This window comes from Podarcis tiliguerta (genome assembly GCF_965153285.1).
Source record: "Podarcis tiliguerta genome assembly, chromosome: 4".
NCBI classification, from domain to species: domain Eukaryota; kingdom Metazoa; phylum Chordata; class Lepidosauria; order Squamata; family Lacertidae; genus Podarcis; species Podarcis tiliguerta.
In genome coordinates, this window is record NC_139537.1 from 100,451,079 (window position 1) to 100,467,126 (window position 16,048).

Consider the following 16,048-nt stretch of genomic DNA (forward strand, 5'->3'; position numbering starts at 1 on the left):
GGTCACACACAGCAAAATTACACTAGACTGATAGAGAAACAGAAGCTGTTTTTGGAAGAAGAAAGACACAAGGGGTGGGACCCAGAGTTGCTGTTGTTGATTACCATCCTTTACACAAAGTTCCCAGGGCAGGTTATAGCATTAAAATACAACATTAGAAGTTAGCTGCAGGCACTATTGAAATCAAGGACTTATGTTAGTCATGACTAAGGAGGATCAGCTGGAGGAGCAAGAGAAGGAGGAGGAGGAGAGGACGGAGGGGTGGAAAAGAGCTGTGAATGAGAGGCAGCTGTGGGCAGCCTGAGGACGGACCAGCCATCTTGGGCCTCCCCATGAAAACAGGTCTAGAGTAGGGTTGCCATATCTTGAAGAGCAAAGAGAAGACAGCCTGAGCTGCTGCTGCCAGCCTGAGCCGAGGACAGAGGGCCCAGGCACAAGGGGCTGCTGCCTCTACGTCCACATGCCTCTTTCCCTGGCCCGGGCTGGCAGCAGCCAAAGTATGCAGAGCCGCCTGAGCCCAAGTCCAAGCCACTGCCAGCCCAAGTGGAGGCAGAACCCCAGCTTCTACCTGATCTTTGCTGTGATGGTCTTGCTCCACTGCAGCGCTATGCTCCACCCCACCCCAACCTCCCAAATAAAAAACAAACAAACCCAGAAATTTCCTTTGAAATGTAAAATCCGCCCAGATGGGCATGTTGCCCCCCCAAAAGAGGACATAAAATAATAATTTAAAAAATCCTTCCAGTAGCACCTTAGAGACCAGCAAAGTTTGTTATTGGTATGAGCTTTCATGTGCATGCACACTTCTTCAGATACAGGTTCATATGTGTTTCACCGTGGAGATGTGTGACTCTCCCTTCACACCCAGAACTGCCTGTTGGTGTGCAGGAAGTGGGGGTGGCGGCTGGGGTCACAGACTCAGGCATCTCTGGGTGAATATCCTACTGCTTTGGGTGGGACAGAATTATGAAACTGCTTACACTTTCTAAATACTCATTCAGACTAATTCTGTTTTATTCTGTTTCTGCTTTTTACTGAATTGTTGCATTTAATCAGTTTGGGTTTTTTAATATATATATATAAAAATGAAAATTCATCAGGGCTTTAGTGAGAATTTCTTCTAATATACACCCCCCAAATCATTTCCTCTAATACAAAACATTTTTGTATATTAATTTATGTGTTTTAATGCACAACTTATTGTAGCCTATGCATTCTTGTACTTGGGTGGAGAACTGTACTGGAAAATTTGGACAGATGCAAAATATTAAGGGTGGCTGTATTCCCCCCCCCCATATTGTTTTGGAAAGTGCAAATGTGATTGATTAGCCTTTAAATATGAACATAGTTGAATTTAAGTCACTAGAAAGGTGGGATAGCCCAGCTCTCAATCTTGTTCATGTGTCTCAGCTGTGATGTGATGTGAGATGTTGCTGCTCTGTGTGTGTGTGGTTGTTTCTGTATAGGCTCAATTACTGCGATTCTTCATCTTCAAAGAAAAAGCATGTAGAAATGGCATGAACGGGCCCTGAGATTGCAAAACAGAGGTATGAGCATGCCAGATTTATGTCTGTTTCCCTTCCTGAGAATCTGCTTTTAGTTTGTATTTCATTTCCAGTTCCTAATTAGGTGAAGTGACATATTAAGAGCCCACAGTTGAGGGTGAAAAACAACAGCCTAATACTGCTGTGTTAAGCACACGACAGCTTGCTTTTTGCAAATATGTCTCCTTCTGGTGGTTTCAGTTCAGACAGAAGATGGCAGCTCTTCCTTACAGACGTCGGAGGTTGTGGATCATTTCCAGAAACCTGTCGGATTAGTTGGATCTGTTTCTTGTTTACAATGAGCTATGTATACACTGACATTTTCTAAAATCCTGTGTACTTGATCTCAGACAATCATATCATATGAAACTCAAGACAATTATTTCTCCACAAAATACAATCGATGGAAGGAGGCACTGTATTTTTTTCTGCCCTATTACTACTGCATTGTATCCTCTGGGGAAAAGGTACACTTCAGAAATCTGTTTCTGAATCCCGCTTTTCCTTGATAACTGTACTTCTCATAACAATGATGGACTTTCCTTAGTTTCCAGAAGCAATCTTGACTGAAATACTATGCAGTCATTTTTGTCCTTACACTTTTATGTTCTGTAACAAAAAGAACAGGACAATCTAATATGCTTTGAAGGTGAATGGTAAATTATATGGATTAGCTTTCTTTTAGAGAGATGCTTCTGAAATCCTGTTTAAAGACTGTTAAAAAAAAATTAAATACCAGCAATCAAGAATTCTTTAAAAAGCTAAATTATAATATGACTTTGAAACAAGATGTACTGGAATGAATGGGACTGAATATACTTTTGAAGGTGAATGCTACATTATAGGGCTTAGGCTTATTTTTTAAGGAAGTAGTGTTTTAAAAAAGATGTTATTAAAACCTATAATCAAGAACTTTAAATATGCAAAGGGGGGGGGAATCTTTGGGCACAAAGCAGTAGGACGTTCTCATGTTATAGGGTTCCTGAAATGAAGAGGTTGTTCCCATTTGTTTCAATGGGGCTTATGAAGGAGAACATTGCAGTGCACTGGGGATTCTGAACACTATTAGTCTGTTTAACTTTCATTGACATCAGGGAACTAAGTCACATCAGGGAACTAACTGCACCCTCTAAAACTCAAAGGGAATGACGTAAGAGACAGATGAGATTCCTGAAGTTGCAAAAAAATGTGGCTCAGCAATGAAGGGTGCCACACTGCATTAAATGTATATCACTTTCTCACCGAAATGCATTATTTGAAGTGGAACTTGATTTTTCAAGACTCATGTTACCATTTTCCACTTCTTTCTCAAGGCCAAATCACTAGAGAGGGGGAAATGTAAGGCATAAAATTACAAGGCTACAAGATGGAAAATGAAAGAAAAGCAACAAAAAGATTTTGGCTTGTGAAGAGCCTAAGGGAACAATCATATACATAGAAGCTGGTGTAAAGCAAGGTGGTGTAAGTTAAGCTCACATAAAGTTATGCCAGACGCCTCCCCAAACCCCTCCTTGGTAAGCTGGTTGGGTACCACTCCTCTCCCTCCCATCCTCCTGCTTTCTCCTTCCCAGATTTATCACATACAAGATCCTACACAACAGGAACCAGATGAAAGGGATGATACCACTGTTATACTGTACACAAACAATTCAGTTTTGCTGTATGAAGATGTCACTAAAGGAAAATAAAGACAATGAGGCCAAGAGAGAAAATTAAACATCTCCTCCCTTATTATTCCCCTAAAGCTTCATGAAGTGAGTGGGGTGGTAGATTATGCTTTGTGTCACCCAGGATAAGTTAGGCACTGTCCAGTGTAGCATGATTGAGGGGTCTTTCCAGCTCCCCGGCCCTGACCTTGGAAAGCCTTAATGTTGCCTGAATGCTGCTGCTGAAGGGACATGAGAAGCTGAGATGTTGCTATTGCATTAGACTAACTTGTTCCTGGCTAATTTGAAGTAGACATATAAGTAGTGGCTAGGACCAAGCTGAAACTGTTCAGACTCTCTTGCTATTTTTGCTACTGCCAGAATGTGTAATGTTACTACCTCTATAGTAATGAAATGCTGTTTTGTTCTATGCTGTTACACATGCTTTGAGCATAATTTTTGTGTGTGGAAAGGTGGCCTCCCAACCGAGTGATGACAATGATGATGATGCTATGGCATCTCTTATCAGGGGCAGAGCTGGGGCTATTCTCAAAAACAAGTCATGCCAGACCAATCTGATTTCCATTTTTGATGGAATTACAAACTTGGTGGATCAGGGAAATGCTGTGGTCATAGTGTATCTTGATTTCAGTAAGGCTTTTGACAAAGTCCCCCAGGATATTCTTATGTGGAAGCTGGTAAAATATGGGTTGAACGAGGTAACTGCTAGGTAGATTTGTAGCTGGTTGACTGACCAAACCCAAAGACTGACCAAACCATTAATGGTTCCTCATCATCCTGGGGAAAAGGTGAAGTGGAGCGCTGCAGGGTTCTGTCCCAGGCCCGTTATTATTTAGTGTCTTTTTAAATGACTTGGATGAAGGAATTGAAGGGATGCTCATCAAATTTGCAGATGACACCAAACTGGGAGGGGTAGGTAATGCCGCAGAAGACAGAATTAGAATTCAAAATGACCATAACAAATTGGAGAATTGGGTGCAAACTAACAAAATGAAGTTCAATAAAGACAAATGTAAGGTTCTGCACTTAGGCAGGAAGAATCAGATGCACAAATATAGGATGCCAAACACCTGGCTTACTAGCAGTATATGTGAAAAGGATCAAGGGGTTTTGGTGACCACAAGCTTAACATGAGTCAACAGTGTGATGCAGCAGCAAAAAAGGCTTATTGTAGTCTAGGCTGCATCAACAGAAGTATAGTGTCTAGATCAAAGGAAGTAATAGTCCTGCTCTATTTTGCCTTGGTCAGACCCCACCTAGAATACTGTGTCCAATTCTGGGCACCACAATTTAAGAAGGATATTGACAAGCTGGAAGGTGAGCAGAAGAGGGCAACCAAGATGTTCAAGGGTCTGGAAACCAAGCACTTGAAGGAGCTGGGTATGTTTGGCCTGGAAAAGAGAAGACTGAGAGGAGATATGAAAGCCATCTTCAAATGTCTTAAGGGCTATCACATGGAAGAGGGAACAAGCAGGTTTTCTCCTGCTCTTGAGGTTATGACTCAAGACTTCAAGTTATAAAAAAGGAGAATCTGACTAAACATTTGGAAAAGCTTTCTGACGGTAAGAGCTGTTCAGCAGTGGAACAGACTCCTACGAGAGGTGGTGGACTCTCCTTCCTTGGAGCTTTTTAAACAGAGGTTAAATGGGGATTCTGAGACTTGCTCCAATGGCCTTGGGATTCCAGTGTAGGGAAGGGATCCCACTTCAAAGTCCAAAGCTCTTTGGAGACTTGGGAGAGTCTTGAGACTTGGGGGAGGGGGAGTTGCACAAGTCATCTTCGACCAAGATATGTCCAATTGGGCACACACTCAAACATATAGTTTTTATGTTCAGGATTGGCTTGGCAGGTCAGAAAGAGGTGTCAAAGCCTCTGTCCACATAGCTTTCAGGTTTTTTGCTGCAGATTGACGGTTACAAAGTTGTGACCTTAGTTACGGTAACTCAATTTCATTGTCTTTATTTCTGGTTGTGGATGCAAATAATAAACATGTGTTTTCACAAGGAATAATGAACAACCCTCAAAGACATGTTGATGAAAAGTAATCACAAGTGAACAGTTTTAGCTCATTCCTAGTTGGCCTTATCATTTGTTCTGTGGGTTTGTTGTTAGGCCAAGAAGCTACTTGCTTTGAGATGAAGTCATGATTCTCATGTCTGAAGATGTGGTGTGTGCTAAGGTGATACACATTTTGTAAATTAAACCCCACAAAGCCTTCAACGTCTTTGTTAGTATATCCTTTAAAGTGCCTTTTGTTTGTTGGCTGCATGGAGATCAGCATTTAAGTTGATTTGTAATGATATTTTCTGCACTTACACAATGCAAATCCTTTTCATTATGCACTGCTGGGGAGAAATGTTTGACAACAGAACTGTCCTTGATCTTGCTTTGGAATGCTATATCTGTATTTATTCCATGGTTCTGGGCTTATTGCAAAAATTTAACACAATTTCATTTAGTGCATCTAGCACAAATTCCTTATAGACTCACTTCCTTACAGACAGCTATTTTTATTAACAATGGTACTACTGTACATAGGTTCCAAGTCATATCAATATTGATACAGTCTAGCTATATTTATTTGTAGAATATATTTCCTGCGTTTTTGTTTTTTATCAGACACAAGAGGGCAGGGCAGCTAAGATAGTTGCTATTCTTCGATGCTCCTTTGCTCTGAACAAAGGCCATGATCCAGGCAAAGTAAACCACTGTTTAGTTCCATTGATTTCAATAAGAAAGTTCTGTATGCACTTAAATCTTTCCTGTCCATATCATTGAAACTTAAATGTGCTTGTCTTGCCTGAATCATCCCCTTACACTCTGCAGTGGAATGTTTCAAAAGCTGGTGACAAAAAGAGTGTTTCTATCTCATTGGGGACGTGGGTGGTGCTGTGGGTTAAACCACTGAGCCTAGGGTTTGCCGATCAGAAGGTCAGCGGTTTGAATCCCTGCAACAGGGTGAGCTCCCATTGTTTGGTCCCTGCCCCTGCCAACCTAGCAGTTCGAAAGCACATCAAAGCGCAGGTAGATAAATAGGTACCGCTCCGGCGGGAAGGTAAACGGTGTTTCCATGCGCTGCTCTGGTTCGCCAGAAGCGGCTTAGTTCTGCTGGCCACATGACCCGAAAGCTGTCTGAGGACAAATGCCAGCTTCTTCGGCCAATAAAGCGAGATGAGCGCCACAACCCCAGAGTCGGTCACGACTGGACCTAATGGTCAGGGGTCCCTTTCCCTTTCCCTTTTATCTCATTTATTTATTTTATTTTTCATGGCTTATCTATAACATGCTTTCTGAGTGACAAATGCATTAAAATTATTTAAAGCAAAAATGATACAAATACAATATACTAAAAATCAAGGAAGTAAGAACCAGCACAGTACTACAATTAATGAGGTGTTAGGGGAGGGGCAGTACCTCTGATGGGGGACAATTTGTGCTCCTTCTGGGGTAGTTTACCCACCTTTGGTCCCCACCCTGCACTCACCTGTGGCTCCTAGACACTGCAGCCACACTCTTTGCGGCTTATAGCAGGCAGGGGGAGGGAATGGGGGTGGAGTGGGGTGGCTGGCACAGTGCCTCAGCCCCTCTCCACTCATTCCTGGTAAGCCACAGTGAGGCCAGATGCCCCCCACCCCTCCTTACTAGCTGTCCATGTCTACCTTAGCTATTGAAGCCCCAGTTCTGCTGGCATCTATGGTGCATGCCAGGTGCTGGAGTGGGGAGAGAGCCCCCTCCCTCTGAAGTCTTGCCATTAGACCAGCAATTAAGTGAAGAGAGCTGTCAAGGGCTGCTGGCCACGATGACTCTGCTCTGCCTCTGCAGTTGGGGGGCGCAATGCTTCCCAATACCAGTTGTGAAAACCAGAGGAGGGGGGCTGAAATGTTGCTCACGAGTTTCCCACAGACATCTGGTTGGCCACTCTGAGAGTGTTGGACAAGAGGGGCCATTGGCCTGATCCAGCAGGCTCATTGTGTGCTGTTAAGTGTGGTAGGAGGCAAGGGGTCTAAGGATGAGGACGGGGAAAGAGTTGAACATCTCTGCATTGTATTAAAATCCTAACCAGAGAAGAATTTGGGAGTTAAAGTGTTATTACAGTCCAGTGAGATTTGTATTTCCAAGCCAGGAAATCTGAATCTCTGAGGCATCTCTATTCTTACACATTTCCAATATTCATTCTGAATAGTGTGCCACAACTATCAGAAGTTTAGGAAGCACTGCTTTAGAGGTCTAGTGCACATTTATTAATCAAAGCCGATATTTGAAATGTGTTTTATATCCTGTGGAAATTAGACCCATTATTTGAAGCAATTATCACTTCCCTGGATTGACAGCCTGAGCGCCAACTCCAAGTGATAAGAATGTTTTGGATTTTATTACAATAACAAAAGTGCTAGTCTCCCTGCCCCCCCCCCCGCTCCCCTGTCCTATTCTGTCTTCAATCTTGAGTATCTCCATAAAGCTCCAGGGTCAGAAGGCTTGAAATGCTCAGTAATTTCAGTGTTCTCTGTTTCGCCATTGCAACTATCAGCTATCTCAGCAAGAAGCCCATAATAAGAAGCAAATGCAGGATTCTTTGTGTAGATTAATGGGAGCGAGACCAAATATAAATTCTAAAAAGCCAAATAAGCTTGGAGTAGACATAAAGAATGAAGATCGATGTTTACAGGTCCCTGACACTTACTGCAGTTAAAAAAAGTATAAATGGCTTTCTTTTGTATTTTATTTTATTCATAAAGCCACCATTGATCTAATAAATTATTATTATGTTTAACATGTATTTAATTAACTCCTCTAAAAAGTGACAAGTCACATTTTGTTAAAACTTCTTTCATATTCTTTTGCACAATTATCTAAAAATTATAAATCATTTTTATTAGTTAATACTCAAAATCTCATGCATATCCAATATAATTATTAACACCAATCCATTTACCGGTTCATTTAACTCTGGCTATGCACAATTATGTGTGACATTTTAAAAAAAGAAGAAGCTCCATTTTCATAATGATACCATCATTATTTGTCTCAAGATCAACAAAAGATTTATTCTTTTTAATTCTATTGCTTATCTTTCCAATGTCTAGCTTGTAAGGATAAGAGAAGCCAGATGGTAATGGGAAATATAGCTTTGGCAGGCTATATAATTGCCACTCGTAAATTGTTTTTGGTTTCAGATGTTCCCTGTATTACAAAGGGGTGACAAAAGAAAACCATCCAAGGGAAGAAAATAAAAAGGAAGCACTTCTTTAAAGGTAACAAATTTGATCTCTTGAGGTTTCAAGTAACAAGGCTGCATTTGCAGTGCATTGCTTGATCCAGGATCAAGTGTTCTCAAAACAACAATAGAGACCAGGATGGAGGCATGCCTAAAGGCTAGTTTGTTCCCAGCGGGATTCTTGACTTTCCCCCTCTTTCAACAGCAAACCTGAATGCCATATCACAAAGTGCTTTTGAAACTCCCCCTCGCTTTCCAAAGCTGTTTGTCATGTGGCACCTGGGAGAAGGACTGTTGTTAACAAGACAAGAGTGCTTTTGGTGTTTGGAACTAGACCACCAGCACACAACCCATGTCTGAGTTGCTTCCCCGCGCTGTGATCCCAGAAAACTGCAATAACTAGCAAGTTGAGTAAGGAGACAACATGGTGACTTTGACTGAGTAGGTTGTTCCTGCCAAATTGCCGGACCGTTGCCATATGTATTTATTAGGAGTTATAAAAAATAAAATAGTTACACAGATGTTCGTAAAATACTTCTTTTAAAACTGAGCTCAGTTAGATTTCCTTCCAGATACATACTTCTATGAAGGTCTTGTCTTGAATCCATCCATTGAATCTTTCCATGAATTTTGCTTATATACTAGATTCGTGTTCCCTTCCCCCCCCTGAAATCGGAAATGGTGCCCCCCCCGAGAAAACAGGCGGGGGAAGTGCCCTATATGAGATCAAAATTGATGTCCCCCACCTCCCGCCTTCTGTTCAGCTCAACTCACTATGTCATAGTTGTGATGCCCTGTGGCCCCCCTGGACTAGGTGTCCAGTGTGGTGGAACCAGTTGTGCTGCCCCAAATCCACCTCTGAGCCAGGCATTGCTAACACTCTTTGCAGGGGTCAGAATTCAAGCCTCTGAAAGTGTCTGTAGTTAGCTATATTGGCCTTTAAAATGAAGGGCCAAACAAGACTTACATAATTCTTTTCCCACAGCATTCTTGGTGCACTTTTCATACATCATCTGAATAATCCATGTATGAAATCTACAAGGAGGAACACTTCTCATGCTCATTTATTTTTACAGGTCAACACATGCCAAAGTCTGAAATATTCAGCTAGTTGAGAGAAAAATACAGATGTATGTTTCATGGCAGGTTTGGTACAAATATGGATCTTGTATTCCATTATAGAATATGTTGTAGACCACTCACTCAAGCCTTCTATGATTATTATTTCACCATCTTGCAATTTTATTCTTCCTTTTTATGACTGCTCTTACTTTAAACAAACAAACAAACAAACAAACAAACAAACAAACAAACCATCTAGTTTTGCAATTGCTTCAACACATTTTTTCTGCACCAGCTGGGTTGCAAGAAATGGTCGTATATTACTAAGATATATTGGCTGCAATTTTAGGGAGGATCCAAATAAACAGCTGCTCAGTCAAAACTGGCACAGGCATTATTAGAGAAGTTTTACCTATGCAGATATCTGTTTCTGTGCATGGCCTCAAATGAGCCTGAAGGACAGCTGCCAGCAGTGTAGGGAATAATGGGCTAGCTAGACCAGTGGTCTGACTTCCGGTGTTCTCATGAGCACCTTGGAGGAGGGTTCTCATGAAGGCTGGGCCAAAACTCACCTCGGCCAGATCCCCAAAAATATTTTCCCTCTGCAAAACCAGATTTTGTTTTGTTTCTGAGGAGGTTACAGCCTACCTCATTTAACCTTACAGGATAGGTGACTGAGGGTGTTCCATTCTCCCATTTGCTTTTTTAACAGCTCACAACTGGGGAAAGCTTTCACCACAGCTTCCTCCTAGCTGCATATCCAGGAATGCCTTGGGAGGGACATGACATGAAAGCATTGCTGAAAGGGTGGCCAGGAGAAAGCTGTTGAGAGAGCCTTATCCCGACGTGAGCAGTGCAGAACTTTAAAAACACTTTAAAAGCAAGGAAAACTTGGGAAACCCGTGACTGCATCGAAAGTTTAAGTAAGATAAATAGTACCCCGCTGCCTAAAACTTCGTAACAATTTCCCCTGAGCTTTCAGGAGGGTTTCATTTCAGCCTCATCCACTCAACAATTGTGTTTTTGTTTTTGTTTTAAGGAAAAAAAGATTCTATTTCTCAGAGAAATAGAATATCTTGTCTTTCTCTGCAAGATACAGACTTTTTCATCATGGAGGAGATGTGGTCTTCTGCAGGGACCCTCTCCCAAGGGTGCTGGAGATATAAACTGCTAAATTTCAGACCCGGTGCAGATGTTGTTTGAATGGGCAAAAACAACTACTCAAATGAATGGTTCACTCATTTATTACATTCATAAGTGGCACCACTGTTAAAACACTTTTCATTCAAGCACCTCCTGTACTATATTCCCACGTACATTCCATTCCATTGTATAATGTTTAGATCCAATTTATTTTTAAAAAATTACTACCATATATCATTTCCCCCCTCTGACTTCAAGAATAAATGTGTACTAAGTTGGGCATGTACACTACAGGCAGCGAAAGAGGAGAAGGGGAAAGTTGTTTCCCTGTAGGCACAAAAGGTACTTCAGCTTTTAAGAACAGTCTTGAATTCAAATGCCAGGGAGGTGGTGTTTTTAAAGTATAATTCTGTAGTGTTTGGATTCTGAGGAGAAGTCTGAGTACTGTGAGTCCCAAAATGTCAGCACACAGGCTTAAATAGATGACTTCGATTTTGTATTACTGACTGCAGGTACAGTAGTAAATCCTTCTTTACCTCCAGGGGGCCAGAATGGTCTCACTGTGTTATAAATAGTCAAGGATGTGAAGCCAGGACTAATTCTCTCCATCTCTTTCCTTCTCTTTATGGGTGCATAGATAAAGTATTGCACAGCTACCAATTAATGCCTTGATCTCGGATCACTGTTTACAGTGGAGGATCTTGAGTCACTATGTTTATGATGGAAGCTGGTGAACCTTAGGATTTAGGTTGGGTTTACAATGAACACCTGTGGCAGCACTCAGCACAGAGCAGTCAGCAATATGGCACATCCATTTCAAAATCATCAAAAGTCCCCACAAATCCTGCTATTGTGAAAGCACTTTAGTGAGCCTTCAAGATAATACAAATCTCTTCTGTGATGGTGGGTGTTCATATCCCATGTGCCAGTTCTCACGACAGCTTCTTTCATAAAATCCCCTCTGGGTCACCAGCCTCTTGGGGGCATCAGATACTCTCAAATATGATCCCATGATGGAAGTTGCAGACAGTTCATACGATACAGGGCAGGCACTAATGTTTGTCCTAGCATGGTTAAGAGGAAATAATCTGTTAATTCCCAGGTGGATAAATGTTTTGAAAGGTCTGAGTGTGTTGAAAGCAATTTGGCCTTTGGACTGATCTACCAGACTCCTTTGTAAAGTCTATCTTTGAGTGGGACAACTCCTATAATTTATGGGCTTCTTGAATCAGCCCTGACCACCAGTATTCTCATTCAAAGCTTCCCCCAAGTGTGCTTCCTGCACATTAGCCTGGGGGGAGGGTGTCATGAAAACATCCAGAATAGCATGCTGGGAGAGGAAAGGGTGGGTTGTTCCATTTGGCAAACTGCAATGCTTGTACAGACGAACATTCAGAAGAGCATGATGTTGAATATCGGACCTTTCCTCCGGTCCAACATGGCTTTTAGGTTCTTAGAGCACACTTTCAGTTGTACTCCCTGTCTCCTAAACCATTCTGTCTTTCTTTTTACTAAAGATTAGCTAAACATCTTAATTAATTCTAGCTAAACAGTTATCACTTAGCAAAAGCTCCTGACCAGGTTACATTATTACTTAATGAGGAAATTACTCTAAAGCTGTTAACAGTGCTACAGAGCTCCCCATGGGGTAAGCTGTGAATTTCTCCTCACAAGAAGATTCAGAGAAGCCAGATGGGCCTTTCAGGGGGAAATGCTTCCAGACCTTAGCCTGGCAGCATCATCAGGGCCTGTCTACTCTGAAAGGGTGCGTGCGTCTGTGTGTGTGTGTGTGTGAGAGAGAACGAAGGGAAGTGTGAAAGAGAGCTTGTTTAAATTTATAATTTGAGAATAATCAAATTGCAGGATAAAGATATGTTAATTGAGGTGCTCTTTGGAGCATATAGCTGTGAAAACTTTATTATGGAAATAAATCAGTGAGAAAAAGTCAGAACGAAACTAGAGCTGTGTGTCTTCCCTGAGCCTGTTTGAAAAGATTTTTAAACAATGGATGGGAAACCCATGCTCAAAGAAGAACAGAATTTTTCCACATTGCTGTTGTTCCATGACTGGGCTGGGCATTGCCTAACATGCTAATAAAGTTCCAGTTTCTAAAAAACACCCCCCCCCAACCCAAATCATATTATATCTGTCACTGGATTCCTGCAGTATCTGAGACACCCTCCTCTCCAGGCAAATGGAAATTCACCTGCATGAAATAGTAATTTAGTTTAATATTATGATGAGAGAATAGTACTGCTTTGTCTACTCCACTATGACTCACAAAACTCTTCTTCCATTTCACAGATGGAGAACAGTAAGTAATATTCCCAATATTTTAATGTTGGAATTGAGTCATCGCATGTACAACACTGACTTTTTTGCCAAAATGATGAATTGCTCAATCACAGCAGGTGCTAAATACAGAGAGACAATTGTGCAAATTTCTAAATAGGAGGGCTGCAATTTTATTAGCCAGTTGAAATTTGTGTGAGAAAATACAGACATGTTTGTGAATGAATAATAATAATAATAATAATAATTTATTTATACCCCACCCATCTGGCTGGGTTTCCCCAGCCATTCTGAGCGGCTCCAACAGAATATTAAAACACGATAAAACATCAAACATTAAAAACTTCCCCAAACACAGTTGTTTAGTTTTTGTAGTGGGAAATAAAAAGTAAAATAACATTTATAAAATAGAGTCATTTTGCAAGTTGCTATACTTCCTCCAAGCACATATCTGCCGATATGTTAATGTGTTTCCATTTAACCCATTAATTAATTAAATAATTAATTGGTTTAAAAGAAGACCACTGAAATGGGGGTGAAGGAACTATCTTGGCGCTCTGCGTGTGTGTTACTTACTTTCTTCCTGCGGGAGGAATTCAGCATCCTCCTCTTCTGATCATTCCCTCTGCACAAGCATTTCCGCTTGCCAGAGAGACGAAAGCCCCTTCTGGGGATTCTCCCCACTCTCCGGAGTGGATTTGGGAGAGGATGGAGGAGGAGGAGAGAAAGAAGCCCATGGCACTAGCAGGAGCCCTTGCTCTGGCTTCCGTTAGCTTGCTGGGTTAGTTGAATCCAGTTCTTTGCACTTCTCATTTGCCCAAATTGTAAGTATTCTGTTCACATACAGCTAGATGACACTCACATCTTCCAAAAGATTGTGAAGCAGCTTCATGTATTTCTTAATTGCAGATGAGATATTCAAGCACGTATCTCTTCAAGATGTCTTTAGCTGAACATATATTAAGTTGATTTGCTATTGATTAGCTCTTTCCTGAATATATTCTAAAATGTTGTAGCTGGTGGCAGTCTTTCCATACCATTCAGTGACAGCCGTTAGCTTGGCTTGTGTTTAGCTTTCCACTGAAAGCTGAATTTTCCAGCCTTACCATGTCTAGTATTGTGATCTATAGACTTATTTGGTGCAGCAAATTTTATGTCTTGTGGGGAATTTCTTGCTAGTGGGCTTGATGTTATACTTCATTTATTCCAGAGCAGAGCTGAAGCTACTTACACTTATTTATTTATTTACTTCCCTTTATGCTATTATTCTTATTCTTATTCTTATTATATTTTAGATTTCTTCCCCACCCTTCACAATAAGGTCCCAGGGTAGGTTTCCACAGAGAAAAAATACAGTATTGAAATCAGCTAAAACAAATTGAATTCAAAAAAATAGGGTGCACGCTAAAGATATGTATCTCATGTGTCACTGCGCAGAGTGAAGAGCTGCATCATCAGCATATAGTTAAAGATATATAATGAAGATGCCAGATGCACTTCTGTGAAGGAAGCATTTCACAATTCAGAGGCTGCCACAGAGAATGCCTTTTTCAACAATGCCATCCCCCTAACAACCAAGGGTGATGGAATGGCCAAGAGGTTCCTCTTTGGCAGTCTTAATATGCAAGAGCAATTTTCCAGTACTCCTTGTAAAACTGTTCACATAGACAACAATCCTAAACCCATTTCCCTGAAAGTAGGGATGGGATAATTCCTAGTTCGCACTTTATGAATCAATACAAGACCTGAAACACATCTGTCCAGAAAAGCCACACTTTTCTGAATTTTGCAGTGTGATTCTGCAGTTCATTGACATCTGTCTGTCTTGGGAGACAATGGAAGAGTGTTCTATCAGGAGTAAAGTCAAACCATTAGAGAGCTGCAGTGCCTGCTCTGACAGAGACTGTTATGGGAGAGACATGTTTTGTTGAAGGTGGTGCAGATGAAGGCATCCTGTTGTGCTGCTGCAGATGCACCGTGCTCCTCTGGTCACTAAAAAAGGTATATTAGGCAAAATAGAATGCAAAAAAAGTGTAATTAGCAGGAAATCGCACTAAAATGCTGATAAATTTTTAAAAATTGCAAACTGATGTGGAACTGGAAAAATAAGAAACAGAGAAAAACCAAAATTGGCAGATTCACCCAGTTCTATTTGAGAATAAGTCTCACTGAAGTCAGCGGGACTTCTGAGTAAATTTATATGCAGCTGCAATTGTTTGTCATTTGCCCTTGGCTTTATCTCACAGTCAAATCAATTATACGTTATTGGGATATCATCACATTTGCTGCATTATCCAGGACTGTTTGGAGTAATTGTGCAACTAGCTGCTGTGACTTCAGTGCCATATTGCCGTTTGCATTATGTAACCAATCAGATTTAGCCACATAATGATGCCAAGAGAGAGGCAGTCCTAGATTGAGTCACTTGGATAATTCCAGCCAGTGATTGGATTGGCATTCAAATGCTATGCAGCATGTGATGACATCAATGAAGGCAGGAAAGTTCTATAAAGCAGAGAAAGAGAGAGCAATGGGAATGGAGAGGTGAACGTTGCTTTAAAAATGCTGAAAAATAATTGGAAATTGGTACTTTGTGATGCTAAAGTACAGTGAACATTTCAGGATAGGCCCTAATATACACACACATCCTTTTGGCATTACTGCCTCTCTGTGATGCTGAAAATTATAACCAGCTCTCTGGCTTTTGGAATCTTTTAAATATTTATTGTATCTGCGTTTAAATTAGTTGTTCACAGTGCCTAGGGGTGCTCACAGGAAGGCTACTTTATAAATGTAAATTGGATTGATTGATAGACTATGCGGAAAGCTTGCAAAAAGTATTGTTTCCCATTGAAAGAGGAAACTCATGGAAAGATGATGCATCCTGAGTCTCATATGAATGTAAAATGTCCTTAGCAGGATGCAAAATCAGCTTGCACATGCACACTAGACTGGCTGTGCAGTGCTATTAAATTCACATAGATAAACTGGCTTATGAGACGGCCTGTATTAAAACAATAGTGTTAAAAACCACTGTGCCCATTAATTATTAAGAGAAGCTGCTTAGCATAGGATACTTTCTGACAATAGCCTCTTGTTCTAATGAGAGATGACTGAATAATCCT